The sequence below is a fragment of the Pteronotus mesoamericanus genome, unplaced genomic scaffold (genome assembly GCF_021234165.1).
Source record: "Pteronotus mesoamericanus isolate MK-2021 breed Mesoamerican mustached bat unplaced genomic scaffold, CSHL_Meso_final contig_181, whole genome shotgun sequence".
Classification (NCBI taxonomy): domain Eukaryota; kingdom Metazoa; phylum Chordata; class Mammalia; order Chiroptera; family Mormoopidae; genus Pteronotus; species Pteronotus mesoamericanus.
This window is the reverse complement of record NW_026555077.1, coordinates 5670035-5686938: the sequence shown is the minus strand read 5'-3', so window position 1 is coordinate 5686938 and position 16904 is coordinate 5670035.

Below are 16904 nucleotides of genomic sequence, written 5' to 3'. Positions count from 1 at the left end.
TTATTTTCCCACACTCTGTCGTTTGGAAGGAAGTCATTAAGTCCAGGTCACACTCAGAAAAGAAGGGTGACCTGAATTAAATTCTACCTTGTGGGAAGGAGAATACCTTCATATATTATTTGGAATTATATAAGAAAGATTTGTCTCTTCTCACACATTTATTTATTTCTTCAACCATTTATTTATATCAATATAAGTTCATAAATTTTTATTTTATACTGTGGGTTATAAGCCCAAAAATATAAAAATAATTATGAGAGTATTTATGTTATGCTCAAATTATTTTAGTTTTGACAATTGTGAGCTCTTTCAGATTCTTGTGTCCCTTTATCATGCCCCCAGCTTTTGTTTTCTGAGCACTTTCTTAATTTTTGTCACTATAAGATATTGCAAGTTCATCTTACATTTTCTCTGCCTCAACCCTAGAATAAACCATTTCTCTAAGAAACCCGGGTTACTTTTATTCAGGAATGACACAGAGAAAGCAATATCTGGGCCCTAGATAAATAAGAAAAAAAAAGTGAGTTGTATGCTAATGTTATTTCTCCTACTCTACAGCTTATTTATCCTGTAAAGATGTGCTTTGTTCTTACAATTTTTATTATTAATTGTAAAGCAATTTATTAAATGGTTTTAGGAAACAAGATTTTTTTTCACCTTGTGTCCTGGAACTAGCTAAATAAATCCCACTGTGGAAGATCTTTTGCTAAAGATTTTAAATCAGTAACGCTGTCACTTATCTCTTCAATGCTTCAGTAATGTATTTCTGAAATCAACGTGGTTGATATTTTAGAGACATAGACTATGCTTTTGATGTTTTAAAAATACTAGGGTCCCAGAAAACCTACCATTTACAGAATAGTCAAGTATATTAATAACTAATAAAATGAACCCAATCTTTCAGGTGCATACCTTTTCAATATTTATTGATCATCACAGTTATGCATTATGGAACTCACTAAGTGGAGAATATTCTACTAAATGTTTTAAAAATCAATGTGGAAAATTTTTAAAGTGGAAATGAAGGCAGCAAGAAGTAAATCAGGGGAAAATCTATTTGCAATGTACTTTTTATCTACAAATCATGAGCCTTGTGCCTTGATAAAATAAATAATAATGATTATTTAACAGATTAGGCCAGAGACACTGTTGCCTTTGGGATAAACTCAAGTGGTTTTGAAGAGCATAAATGTTTATTAGATCTTAAATTATGGTTCAGAATCCTGTGTCTACAAAATTAGGGCTGAAGCTACTTCTGATGTGAATTAAATCAATATGGAAATTTATCTAATCATGTACATGGAAGATTCCACAAATCAAACAGTAAACACTTCTTTATATTATGTAAATATTATGTAAAACAGTCCTTGTCACTATATACTTTTTAAAAAGAGAGAGAAACATCAGTTTTTTGTTCCACTTATTTATGCATTCAGTGGCTGATGCTTGTATGTGCCCTGATGCTGGATTGAACCCACAACCTTGGCTTATTGGGGCAACATTCTAACTATCTGAGATACCCAACCAGGGCCTACATACTGTTTTCATTTCCTTTTTTCTTCTTTTGCCAAGATTGCAGTTCAATTTCAAATTAACTATGCAAATGATATGACTCCTCTAAAAAATATTAATAATTATTTTAGTAAAGCTTCCACTTAAAGAGTGGCTTCATCTTCACCAGAATTGCACTGATGCTTCTAGATATATTATTTTATTTTATCCATATAATCATACTGTGAGGCAGGCGTTCTTGATCAGATTACAAATCTGACACTGAGAGAAGTTTATGATCATGTAGCCAGGATTTGTGCAGAGCTCAGTCTGACTCTGAACCTCACTCACTAAGTTAATGTGCCTGTCTATGTAACATGAATACACATGTATGTTATATACACACACATATATAGTGCCCTTGTATTTCTCTCTGAATTGCATAACTTTAATTGGATTTAAGCTGTTCCAGTTCTTACATTCTGAATTGTTGACTAGAAATCTGTTGAAAAGAAAAATTGATGTCCTGGGACTTCAAAGAATAACAATGAGAATCTCTCTCTATATAAAATCTGAATTAAAAAAAAAAACAGCCAGAAGATGAGGCTCATCGATTAAGAGAAAAGATTGATATCAAGCAAAATTCTACCAAAAGTAGCAGTAGGGAGAGGTGATGGAATTAGATAAAGGAATCAAAACGTACAAATTTCCAGTTATAAAATAAATAAGTCATGGGAATGTCAAGTACAGCATGATGACTATAGTTAATAATACTGTACTGCATATTTGAAAATTTAAAAGAGATCTTAAAAATTCTCAAAATAAAAAAATTATAACTATGCTGACAGATGTATACTAGACTTACTGTAGTTATCATTTTATAGTATATACAAATACCTAATCATTATAGTGTGTACCTAAAACTAAAATAATGTTGTATGTCAATTATAATATGATAAAAAAGAGTAATGAGAAAGCCACTGGTTCCATTCATGACACTATCCCTTAGAACACACACCTTTCAGAAGCCTAATTATTGGCTATAGATAGATACTAAAAATATAAAAACCTAATATTTAATGAGGCTTGATTTACTCCAGTCCCGGTTAATCTGTATAATATGGTTTCCATCTAGCTTAGGTCAGTTATTTGGTTTCCTTTCATATTTAGTAAATTTATTTAATCACTATTTCTTAAACTTGTCCTTTTAAAAAAATTATTTTCATTGCAATTTTGCTCAAGCACTTCCTTTTAACTAAAACTTCCTCTTTACATTTCTATCTGTTGAATGGCACAATGGTTGCCTTGAAGTTTTCCACAATGCCCAATTAAGGCTATATTTTCTCCATTATTTCTTTTAACTTTATTTTTATTGTTTACACTATTACAGATGTCCCCATTGCCACCTCCCTTGCCCACCTCCACCTAGCCCCACTCCCCCGCAGGCTATCGCCACACTACTGTCTGCATCCATGGGCCATGCATATATGTCCTTTGGCCAATCCTCTCACGCTCTTCCATCCTATCCCCCTCCTCCATTCTCTATTCTTTGAATGCCTATGGTACTTTATCTTATCATTTTATTGCTTATCTACTATATTTGTCACTCTGGTTATTTATATACGTTTCAAAATATTCTGAAGGAAAAGCTTCTTGCTTCATTTGTCTTTACATTCTCCATAGAACCTAGCTCTCAGTGTCCAGTATATATTTACTAAGTAAATGATCGAGGGGTGCAAATGGAAACAATATATACAGTAATTCTGAACTGAGTAGGGCAAAGAGTATTTTTTACTATTACCGATGGGAACCCAGACAAGTTAAGTGTGTGTTCAAGGTCTCTTGACTAGTTAGTCATGTAGCTGGTGATTCAGAGCTGTCATGACTTCTGACTACTTGCTCAGCATGCTTTCTCTGCTAATCTACTTCCATGAGTCATATCAGTTCCAGAAAGTCATCAACTATGCCAAATTTTCATCGCTTTCCTAGTATAATATGGTTAGGAATATTGCAAAAGACAATCCTTTTTTTTTAAACTATATTTATGGTTCTCCCAAAACAGTTTTATATTCTACTTTTCAATAACTTTCTTACTGAGATGAAAGCACATAGGGTCAAGTTCAGCATTTTCAATTTAGCAAAAGGTATTAACTGGTTCGGGTAATAAAACAATTTTTTACTTGTAAATATGCATATCCATTTTCTTTGTTGTATGAAGAAATTATGACCTGTAACCTTGAAGATTTCTGATTAATTTATTCTGTGAGTGTAGTACTGCATTTGCCATGTATACTGCATACCCTCTTGCCCAAATTTTTGAGGGAAAAATAAAGATGCACATTATCCATGGGTAGTACTAATTCTGTAGCTATATAAATGTTTTTAATTCTTTTATTTATGCCTATGTGTTAAAGTGTAACTCTAGAAAGCAATAACAATATTCATATGTTCAAAAAATGTTAAAATTCCTTTATAGTACAAAAAACAAGTGTCAAAATATAAATAAATAAATAAATAAATAAATAGAACTAAAAAATTAAAACAAAAGATTTTTTTTTCTTGGAATTTTGGGCCAAAAACTTGGGTGCACATCATACATAGAAAAATACAGTATGTGTTCCTTCCTGGTTATCCTGCTTTTCCATGAATATGACTGTTCAGGAGGCAGTACACCATCTTGATTTATTCTCTCAAAGATCAAGAATGCACAGTAGTATTGATAACTCTTGGGATTTTTATTTTATGGCTCTCAGCTCCAGAATTTTTCTTATATAATTAGCGTCTAAGATAATAGCACACAGAAAAAGTCACAAATTGTAGCTAAGAACAACAACAAAACAAAACAAAACAAAACAAACACTATGTTCTGCTTATCCGGAATTGTACTTCCAAATATGATGTTAAGGAATTTTAGTAAGTATACTATGCAAAAATTTTTTGCTCCGGCTAAACCATTTTTTCAGATTATTAAACAAGTTAAATAGTTTTTCTAATGCTACTATAAATTTTGACCAAGGAAAACTTTGTTCAAACAACATCGATTAATAGTTTTTTATATATTTTAGTTTTGAAGACATTAGTATATGAATACAGAAATTCTGAAGGCAAAAAAATACCAAAGTCATAGAGAAAACATGAATATGGCACAAGAGCCCTTCCTAATGTACAAGAAAGTTTCCATGTGTGGAGCTAAGTCATTTCTGTCACTACACCTCCTGCTGGCTGCCCCCCAAGTACTGAACTAATCATTTCTTTGTGATTTTTCTTTAGATAAATTTTTTCATCTATACCAGTAAAAGAAAGTGATACAGATCATTTTAAAAACTGGGATTTGGCAAGACTCTAGTACCACACTTGTATAGCACACTTTGGTAATTAAGAGACTAAAGTCACTGAACATGACCATGATACAAACTAAACTTAGATCTCACTGGAGAGATAGGACTATCTTAGATTTTTGTCTTGTCCTGCCAATCAACACTTTATCAGTGTCATTCTCTTATCAGATTTTTCGGGGGCTTTGTATAGGGTTGGGAAGTGTTAACATAATCCTTTGCAACATTAACATTTAATACTACTGTTAGAAGGCAATAAATGTACAAAGTCTTTTTCTTCAGTTTCATTGTAAAATAGTGGTAACACATGCCTCAAGGGGTTTCCTGAGGTTTAAAAAATGTGTATCACCAGAAATAAACTCACACATGCATGGTTAATTAATCTATAACAAAGGAGGAAAGAATATACAATAGGAAAAGAGCAGCCTCTTGAATAAAAGCTTTTGGGAAAACTGAACAGCCACATGCAAATTAATGAAAATAGACCACTGTCTTACACAATACACAAAAATTAATGCAAAACAGATTAAAGTCTTATTGAAATAAAGAACAAACTGATGGTAACCAAAGGGGAAGGGAGAGGGGGTGAGTGGGAGAAAGAAGGGGAAGGGTCATCAAGGAGCATGTATAAAGGACACATGAACAGAGCAACAGGGGAGCAGGACCGAGGCTGAGAGGTGGGGATAGGTGGAGGAGGGTAGTGGTAAGGGGAAAACGGAGACAACTGTACTTGAACAACAATTAAAAATAAAAATGTAATTATCTGAATGAATAGAATTATTTAAAGAAAAAAAATAAAGTCTTGAATGTAAGACTTGAAACCATAAAACTCCAAGAAGAAAACATAGGCACTAAGTTCGCTGACACCGGTCTTATCAGTGATGTTTTGGATATGATTTGAAAAGCAGAGGCAATGGAAACTAAAATAAACAAGTGGGACCACATCAACTTGAAAAGCTTCTGCACAGCAAAGGAAATCATCAACAGAATGAAAAGATAACCTACTGAATGATATAAATTATTTGGAAATCATATATCCAATAAGGAGTTAATATCCAAAATACATAAGAAACTCATACAGCTCAATAGCCAAAAAACAAACTGATTTAAAAATGAGCAAAGGACCTGAATAGACATTTTTGTAAAGAAGACCTACAGATGGCCAATAGGCACATGAAAAGATGCTCAACATCACTCATCATAAGGGTAATGTAAATTAAAACCATAATGAGATATTACCTCATACCTGTTAGAATGGCTATCATCAAAAAGACAAGAAATACCAAGTGTTGGTAAGGATGTGGACAAAAGGAAACTATTGTGCACTGTTGGTGCGACTGTAAGTTAGTGCAGCTACTATGATAAACAGTATGGTGTTTCCTCAAAAAAAAATTTTTTTAAAGAAAAAATAAAAATAAATGATCCAGCAATTCCACTTCAGCTATTTATGTAAAGAAATGAAAATAGTAATTGAAAAAGATACATGCACCCACATGTTAATTGCAGCATTATTTACAATAGCCAAGATCTAGAAACAACCTAAGTGTCTATAGATAGGTGAATAAATAAAGTTGCGGAATATAATGGGATGTTACTCAACCATAAAAAATGGAATCTTTCCATTTGCAACAACATGAATGAACATTGAGGACATTATGTTAATTGAAATAAGACAGAAAAACAAATACACTATGATTTTACTTAATGTGTAAAATCTAAAACAAACAAACAAAAGCAAAACAAAAAAAAAAGCCAAACTCATAAATATAGAAAAGAGATTGGTGGTTGTCAGAGGTGGGGGCAGGGGCATGAAATTGGTGAAGGGAATCAAAGGGCATAAAAATTCCAGTAATAAAATAAAATAGATAAGTCGCCATGGCCAATGTGGCTCAGTTGGTTGGATCATTGTCCAATAGATGTAAGGGTCAAAGTTCAATTCCTGGTCAGGGCACATACTCGGGTTTTGGGTTTGATTCCTGGTTGGGATGCATAGGAGAAGGCAGCCAATAAACGTTTCTTTCTCACATCAGTGTTTCTCTCTCTCGCTCTCTCCCCCTCCCTCTCCTCCTTCCCTTCTCTTTGAAAGCAATGAAAAAATGTCCTTGATTGAGAATAAAAATTTTTTTAATAAATAAATAAAATAGATAAGTTAAGAGATGTAATGTACAGCACAGCAGTTGTAGTTAACAACATGGTACTATTGTTTGAAAAATAACATTTGAATGTTACTAAGAGAGTAAACCTTAAAAATTCCCATAATAAGAAAAAATTTGTAATTGCATATGGCGAAAAAAATGTAACTAGATAGACTGTGGAGATCATCTTGCAGTATATACAAATATTGAGTCATGATGTACATCTGAAACTAATATAACGCTTTATGTCAATTAACCCTCTAATTAATTAATTTAATTAATTAAAATTTAAGGATTAAAATTTATGTAGTTAACAAAGATGCAGAGAAAGGATGTAGCTTTACAAAAATACATTTTTCTTTTTCGTCCTTCACATTTTCCTCAGTGGAAGTCTATTAAATTTGGGGCAATTAGAAAAATAAAAATAAGACTACTTACCCCCACCACTGCCCCCAAAAAAGAAATGAGTATCAAGCATGATGACTGGAATAAAGTATACTCAAAAATGTATTTTTTACCCTATGCCCTATACACACACACATTTCCCCTTTCCTAGCTGGCTTTTTGCGACTGGTATAGAAGTACACAAGCATTAGTACTGTCAAGTGATTTTATAAAATTTCTTAAAGCCAATTATCAACTAGAAATAAATATTTCTCTTAAAAAATGTATATCCTTTCTGAATGTTTGTTTATTAAATATATTTACAATGCAGATATTTCTGAAAAATAAAACAAATTAATGAGTAGTATATGGTATAGATATACTAAAAATAAAATCCTCTGAGCACTTTAACATTAGACAAATGGAATTCTTAATAATGCTTCCAATGCTTCTGTTCTGTAAATCAAATAATTCATATGGCTTTTTAATTCTACCACCATATTTTTTTTTAAATTTTTTATGACAACAGTATAGTCTAAGCTTCAGAAAGTGGTTTTAATCCTTTCTCTGGGCATTTAAGCTAACAGCTCCTCCAAGCTATAGATTTTGTATATTTGAAATGACACACTAATATAATGGAATAATAATATCAAATAAAGACAAATTAGATCATTGATAAGCTTATGGATCTAAAATTCCAAGCAAGAGCATTGATTTTCACAACTTGATAAAGAGACCTACTAATGGTCAAATCCAGTTAGTCTCAGGGTGCAAGCGCAGTTATTGACAACCCTGATGATGATAGAAGGAGAATCAGAAATCTCAGAGAAGACCCCTGGCTGATGTGGCTCAATGGATTGAGCACCAGCCTGCAAACCAAAGGGTCACTGGTTCAATTCCCAGTTTAGGGCACATACCTGGGTTGCTGGTCAGGTCCCCAGTAGGGGGGCGCATGAGAGGCAAGCACATATTGATGTTTTCCTCCCTCTCTTTCTCCCTCCCTTCCCCTCTTTCTAAAAATAAATAAATAAAATCTTTCTAAAAAACTTTAAAAAAAAAAAGAAATCTCAGGGAAGGGAGTATGGTTTATAGGCTGCTCAGTCTCATCAGAAATGATCCATTACAGACAAGACAATGAAGAGCTTTGTTTACCACGCTAGGTAGTTTGGACCTGAATTTGAAGACAATGAAGAATGGAAATAAATCAAAAGCAAGTAGGTAAAATATTTATAATTATTTTTAAGAAGAAAACTCCACATTCAATGTGAATGGTAAAAGTGGTTATCTTTTGAACAAACTGGTGGGGAAAAAAACAGCTAAGCAGCTATAGACCAGGTAAAACATGATGACACTTCACCTGCAGTCACAACTGCAAAGAAGAGCAAAATTAAGAAGCATATATATTGGGACTCAACACCCATTCACCATCTCAACATCAGAACAAAGAATGACTTGTATCCACAAACAGGTGTATCAGGCAAGTGGAAGTTGAACCATAGCTGGTTGTTTTTTTTTCTCAGCTAGTATTAATAGTTACAAATTTAACAATGACTATTTTACCTACTTGCAAAATTTACTCAATTAAAATTAAAATGTTGAATTTCAGGGGATGATAATAATCTTGTAAACAATTACTGGTAATGCTTAAGAGAGTTGAATTCCAAGAGCAATGTTGTAATGTAATGGTAGGTCATCTTCCATTCTTGAAATATGCAAATATTTTTCTTCTAAAGCTAGAGATATTAAAATCATTTTTCCCTTTTTCCCCATCACGCTTACTCCCCGCAAATCAGGATTCTGAAAAGTTCCTGAAGGCACATACAGGTGAATGACAGCAATTCCAGCCCACAGGCTAAGGGGCTGATGTTGTTCATTAGGTTGGAATGAATTGCTGTCACCATTCTGGGCTGAATCACAAGCCATGATAAGTTCTCCATGATAAAGGCAAATGCGCCCAAAATACATTTATATTTTGCTTGAACACAGACTACAGTGGGGTTAAATAAACGCAGCACCACTAACTGGCTTATTTCACTTAGCATAATATTCTCCAGGTCCAGCCACACTGTTACAAAAGGCAAAAGTTCCTTCTTTTTTACTGCATAGTATTCTATTATGTAATGTATCACAGCTTTTTTAACCCACTCATCTACTGATGGACACTTCGGCTGTTTCCAGATCTTAGCTATTGTAAATAGCACTGCTATGAACATCGGGGGATATATTTATATATAAATATATATATTTGTATTGGTGATTCAGGGTTCTTAAAATGTATTCCCAGATTTGGTATATCTGGGTCCAAAGTTCCATTCTTTATTTTCTTAGAGGATAGTCCATATTGTTTTCCATAGTGACTGCACCAGTCTGCATTCCCACCAACATTGCATTATACCACATGATCTCATTTATATGTGGAATCCAATGAACACAATAAACTAATAAACAAAATAGAAACAAGAGCATAGATACGTGGAACAGACTGACAGCTGCCAGAGGATAGGCGGGGCGGGGAGGGGGATTGATGAAACATGATAAAAGTATTAACCAAAGATCATTTATGCGTGACCTGTGGACACAAACAACTATACGGGGATGGGCTGAGAGAAGGGAGGGTGTGGGGTTGGGTGGAGGTGAGCAGAGGGTGAGAAAGCTGGACAACTGTCACAGCATAAACAATTTTTAAAAAACAGATTGAAGACCAAAAAAATAACAAAATAAATACAGCACCACAGCACCAGGAAACTAATTTTCACAGGCACGGAGGATGGGTTAGCTGTTCAGGGAAACATCCTGAGACGCTAATATCATTAGAGACAAAAGCCAGTTGTTATTCCACTTTATTATAGAACAAAACCACAACCACCACATAACTCCAAGCTCCTTTCCTTCAAGCCCTTGGCACATGGAGTTCTTGAAAAACCCTCCTCAATCATCACAAGTTTCTGATTATTGAAATTAATAAGGGCTGGGAGGTATGCACTACAAATCAAAAAGAGGATAAGATCCACAGACGCTACAGATAGATATGGAGAAGTCTATCTCATGGAAAATGCTATTATTTCCTAAAGCATCACTAAAACATCACTAATGGACAATTTTAATATTTGCATAACCACAATTTGGAAAGCAGATCCCCGTGTAGTATGTCTAATTTTAGATCCTTTAATTCTTGGTATATTTTTGAACTGTTTTGCATTTCTCTTTGACACTCGCTCTGAGAAAATCTTTAATCTTATAAAACCAAAATCATAAAGTAATGACAAATTGTCACAATCTTCAAGAGACTATGTCCTGTTGCTGTTTTCAACTCTTCTAATAATCCAAGTTTTACAAATTAGTATATTTTACAGTGAGGTTTCAAAATGATATAAAGAGACTGCTTAAAACAATTTTGTCTTTGTTTATGTTTGCCTTTCTTAGTCTCCCAGTAACCAAAGATATATGACTCTTAAAAGGGAGAAGAACTTTCTCCTGGGTAGAATTGTATTTTTAAAAAGCACAGCCTGGCCTTTTACTTCTGTAGTTTTTCTTCCCTTTACCTTATAAATACCATTTATTTGTACTCATATAAAAGACTTTATACAATATTTTTTTTAATGCCTGTAGAATGAGATTTTGTATGCAAGTGTTTTTATTTAGTTGTGGCCTACTTATTCTCCACTTTCATTCTAATTGTTTTTACTTAACCACACTGATAATTTACTTGCTTTAAAAGTATTAGTATTTTATGTGAAAACTGAAAAAGTTTTGGTACCCCTCTGGAAATCAAACAAGTCATTAAAGATTTATTTTATTAGAGAAGAAGATTGTTTTAACACCAACTGGAATCAAACAAAAGTGCAAAATGCAACATCAAAGAAAATTATAAACATTGGAAGTATAGAAAGTAAAATCTAGAGTTTATCCAAATAGCACTGTACTTTTTCTTTTAAAAAAAGGAAGAGAGCTTTTGATTAGAACTATAAAATGTAAGCAATAGTTTCAGACTACAGTCGGAATTTTGCCTGCCTACATGATAGCAAAAACCCTTTGGACACCAGTAAAAGATTTGCAACTAGCTAAATCATGGCCTCATTTATGTCTTCTGTGTCTTTTCATAAATGATTTTCACTATAAATCTGTATCACCCCATGTTTGGCCCCTTTCTGCATAACTCTTACATTTTTCAGGATCATTTTGTTTGGGGTTGGAAGAAAAAAAAAACATATTTTGGAAAGAAATTAAGTTGTCAGTACTAAAATAACAGTACAATTTTGTACTGTCAAAAAGCTTGATGGTTCTTTGTATGTTTCATACCATACCATCGGTGGCTGGTTGGCCTAGCTAAATAGCCCAGTGGTCCTCAAAGCCTGTCTCCCAGACCAGCATTACCTGAGACCTTCCCCTGGGACCTCATTAGAAATGTAAATTCTGTGGGCCTACCCAAGAGTTACTGAATGAGTCACTGGGTCAGGGCCCAGCAATCTAATTTAGCAAGCCCTGCATGTGAAAGTGATGCATGCTAATGTTTGAGAACCCTGGATGACAAACCTGAATAGCCTCAATCTTTGAGCAGACCTGTTCTGTAACTTTACCTTAATGACACCAGCTGTCCTCTTGTTAGGAGCTAAACTGTGTCCACCCAAAATGTCCATATTTAAGTCCTAACCCCCAGTTTCTCAGAGTGTGACTGAATTTAAAGATAGAATCGTTAAAGAGGTAATTGAGGTAAAATAAGGTCGCTATTAGAATGGCTCTAATCCAATATGACTAGTGTCCTTATCAAAAAAGGAAATTAGACCCGGACAAAGAAACCATAAAGGGGAAAGGTAGCCATCTGTAAGACAAGGAGATAAGACTCAGAAGAAAAATCAACCCTCCTGGCACCTTGATCTCAGACTTCTAACCTCCAGAATTATGGAGAAATAAATTTCTGTTGTTTAAACCACCCAAACTGTAATCCTTTGCTATAGCAGCCCTAGAAAGCTAATACACCTCCTAATTAACCCACTTAACCATCTAGAAATTGTTGTTGGTCACAGAAGACATTTATCAAAAGAGAGAAAATAGCATTACGTAACAGTATGTTCTTTACTAGAAAAACAACTCAAAGGTCATGTCTTAATGGTGAAGGTCTTAGAGTTATTGTTGAATAGTAAGAGTGATGTTGTTACTGAACAAAAGTGGAGTTCTGCTGCCTGTCACCACCTACAGGAAAATTCCAGAGGCACAGGTTGGTGGGGAAGGAAAAAGGTTTTTATTAAAATGTTGCACTATTTGGAAGGTAACATCTCCAGGCTCATCTCGACCACAAAACATAAAATCCAGCTGTTTCCAAAAAGACCAACCCCCCCCCCCCAAAAAAAATACTCTAAATTTCCACTCCCTCCTTTGTCCTTTGGAGTCCAAGGCTGCCATGCAGGTTCCGTTCTGCCTCAGGCCCCCTCCTGAAGTCTGCGTGTGTTGTCAGAGCTGCCATCCACCACCCCGCTTCCAGGACCAGCCAACCCGCAAACACCATCTGCCGGGTGGATCCAAGAGAAAGAGGGCACGTTTCTCCCTTCCTTCTCTTTAAATCTGCTACCCGCATGGGCCAGCTCGGTCCTCAGACTTCCGCACACTCTAGGAAAGTCTGTAGCCCAACCCTCAGCCAATCCCATCTTTTTCCCAGGCTAGACTGACAGGACAGCACCTCCTTCTTCCTCCATGTTGACTTCTACCATCACATGCGGCTATGGCCTCTGGTCGCATGCCCACCTAGAGACCAGAAGGGAGTAGGAGAGCGTTTAGCTTTATGCACGCTCAGCATAATGACTTCCTCCAGCCACATCTTTGCCCTGGGAGTAAGGAATCTGTCCTCAAGCACAGTACTAACCTCCTGTGGCCCCTCCCCTCTGCTCCTGTTTGCACTCGTGGCGCCAGTCAGGCTACTGGTATCAACATTACTTTTATTACTGTGTGGTCCAGATTAGTGTTTTCCAACGTGAGTTAATTATAGAAGCCAAGCAAGCTAAGTTCAGTATTTCAAAAAGCTTTATGAAAATTTACCCAAAGGTTTTTAAGAATATAACTAAAAAATTGTTTTTTAAAATTTTAATCATGTCAAAGGGTCTGTTGGTTATACATCTGGGTTAAAAAGAAAAATTAGATCCTCATAGGAAACAAAAACAAACTATGAAAAGTGCAAAATTCAAAGTTAAAAAACAAAACTCTTTACAGAATGATAAAAGAGGATATACTTATTATCTTTGAGGACAAGAAGTCTTTCTAAACAAGAAACAAACAATTCATAAAAGATTAAGTCTGTGTCTAAGTGCAAATGTAAAAATCTTATATAGTGAAAGACAATTTCAATGCAAAAGAAAATGGTAGCCTGGGGGAAAAGTACTGTCATACTTCGGTACTCGTTGGCTTCAGAATTCATCATACCCTGTACTCATTGCATTTCAACAAGAAAAAAAGTTTCAGCACTCAGCACTAGCATGGGATTCATTGCACTTGTATGAGTCTCGAGGCCACCCCGAAAGATAAAATGTTTCAGTACACGTCAGGCTTGGCACTCATCACGAGTTCCAGAACAAATTAATGACGAGTACCAAGGTACCGCTGTGTTTATTACATATATTAAAAATAAAGTGTAAATATTTGCTTTAGACTAAATTGTGTATCCCCCAAATTTGTATTCTTAAGGTACAAGGGTGTTCATATACTGCTCAGTGTGATGGTATTTGGAGATTGAGAATTTGGGAGGTAATTAGGTTTAGATAAGGTCATGAGGACAGGGTCTTCTTGATGGGATCAGTGCCCTTACAAGATGAGAACACTCTCTCTCTCACTCCCTACCATATAAAAAGACAGCAAGATGGCTAAGAAGAGAGCTCTCACCAAGTACCTAATCTTAGACTTAGTCTCTAGAAATGTAAGAAATAAAGTTCTCTTGTTTAAGCCACTAGTCGATGGTACTTCGTTAGAGTAGCCCAAGCTTAATGTAATATTGTGATTTAAAAGACATACATATTGCATCATTCAGATAACCGAAATACATTTCTCATATATATTTGGTATTCCTTCACAATTCCTGACTCACAGTTTCCAAATTCCTTGGAATTTCTTAAGCGTTGAGATTGATAAAGATGTCTTTTGCTAATAGAACCAAACACGTAGTTAGACTTTCAGTCCCAACCCCACAGCTCCAGGATGGGGAGAAGGGCTGGAGATGGAGTTCAATTACCTGTGAGCGATGAGTTAATCAGTCCTGCCTAGGTGATGAGGCATCCATAAAAACCTAAAAAGATGGGGTTCAGAGAGCTTCTGGGTTGGGAATCATATGGAGGTACTTAAGAGTGGGATGCCCAGAAAGAGAAGAGAAGGGAACCTCCATACCCCTTCCCAAACACCTGGCCTTTTGTATCTCTTCCATCTGGTGGTTCCTGAGTTATATCCTTTCACAATAAACTGGAAATCTAGGAATGTGTTTCTCTGAGTTCTAGCAAATTAATATAAGGAGGCCGTTGTGGGGACCTCTGATTAATAGCCAGTTGGTTAGAAGTACAGGTAACAACCTAGACTTGCAATTGGCATTCTGAATTAGGGGATCATTGGAACCTCCAATCTGTAGTCAGTTGATCAGTACAGATATGAGCCTGGGTTTGCAGCTGGCATATGAAAGGCAGGGGGGGAGGGAGAAGGAATAGTCTTAGAAACTGAACACTTAACCTGTGGGATCTGATGCTATCTCTTGGTAGATATTGTTAGAACTGAGTTGAATTTTTGGACACCAGCAGGGTATCCAAGAATTGTTTATTGGTGTAGTGGAACCTCACCCCAACACACACACACACACACACACACACACACACACACACACACACACTGAAATTGGGTCCAGGAACCCAAAAAACTAAGATAATATCCTTAATAAACAGTCTTCCAAAAAGTCAGTAAAAAATTTAATGCATTAAAAATGGATAAAGATCAGGAACAGGAAATATACAGAAGAAGGGCAAATGGCTAACAAAAATATAAAAAGAAGTTCAACTTCATTAGCAGAGCATGACATAGATATGATTTATTTTTGGCAATCAGATCAGTAACAATAAAAGGATCACTGAAATACACAGCGGGTGATGTCAGGAATAAGGTGTTTTCTCTTAGAAGAGAATGGGAGCACACATTGCACAATTTAGCAGTACATATCAACAATGAAAATGAGCATGCCTTAACCCACCAATTCCATAAAACATACACAAAGAAGGGTATGAAGATATTCATACTGAAATGGCATTATTTGAAAAAAATAACATTACATGAAGAGGGATGTAACTGGAAACAAAAACAGTTCTCCTTTAATAGGAAATTGTTAAAATATTGTAGTTTTATATGATCTAATACTACTTAGCTGTTGAGAATATCCTGTGAATTGACATGAACTAAAAAAAGTGCAGAACAGAAGAGCACATCTAGTATGATCTCATTTTTTTTTTAATAAAATTATGTCGGTGTATGAGGGGGGATCAAAACACATGGAATTTATTTATAAAAATTTGTGTATTTATTCTTGCATGTTTAAAGGTCAGTCACCCTCAAAGTACTACTCTCTATTTGATGCAATATACACCTATTGAGACATTTTTTTCCACTGCTCAAAACAGTTTTTGAACTCGTCCATTTTGATGCCTTTTAGTGCTTATGCCATTTTTTGTTTTATCTCTTCCACATCAGCAAAATGTTTCCCTTTGAGGACTTTTTTTCATTCAGCAAAACAAAAAAGTCACTTAGGGCAAGATAAGGTGAATAGGGAGGATGGGACATGGGGGGGTCATGTCATTTTAGGTCAGAAACTGCTGAACACTCCGCATTGTGTGGGCAACCGTGCTTGTAAATCACCCATCATGAAATGGGCAAACCTGCTGAAGTGTCTTCAAAAAAAATTCACTGAAGCCTCTCACAACAATATAGCTGTTACACTGATACAGATGGGTTCCTAGAACTCTCACCTAGTTGGAGAAGCCTGTAATACAAGTTCAGTAGATAATTCCAGGTTTCTTTGGGTCTTCCTTGTATAATAATGTGTAGGACTGCCTCGTTTAATATGGGGAAGTTAGTATGACAACAACAGAGTGTATTTTTTTTAATATTTATTGATTTTGGGTAACACTTAGGATATTTTCTTAATTTAGATTTTACCAAACACTGAAATTAACTCAATATAAATTAAATACAAAACACAAGACTGAATTTATATCCTTTTATAAGTAGAAATGTAAAATGTACTCCAAATCCAAAATACATTTCTTTCAGATTTCAATAATTTTGCCTTCATTTTATTAATAAGATGTATATAAAATGGTCTTTCCATTATTCTTTCATAAACTACCTAACTAAAAATATACTTTAGCAAGTACGAGGTTTTGATAATGTAAAAACCTTCAAACTATTTCTCATAATTGCATGTCAAACCTTTATCATATTACTTGCAGTTAATAGTTTTGCAGGGCAGAAAGACAGCACCCTATGGAAACTTTAAGCAGAACACTTGATGTATAAACTTACATCTCCAGATTACTAAAATTTAATT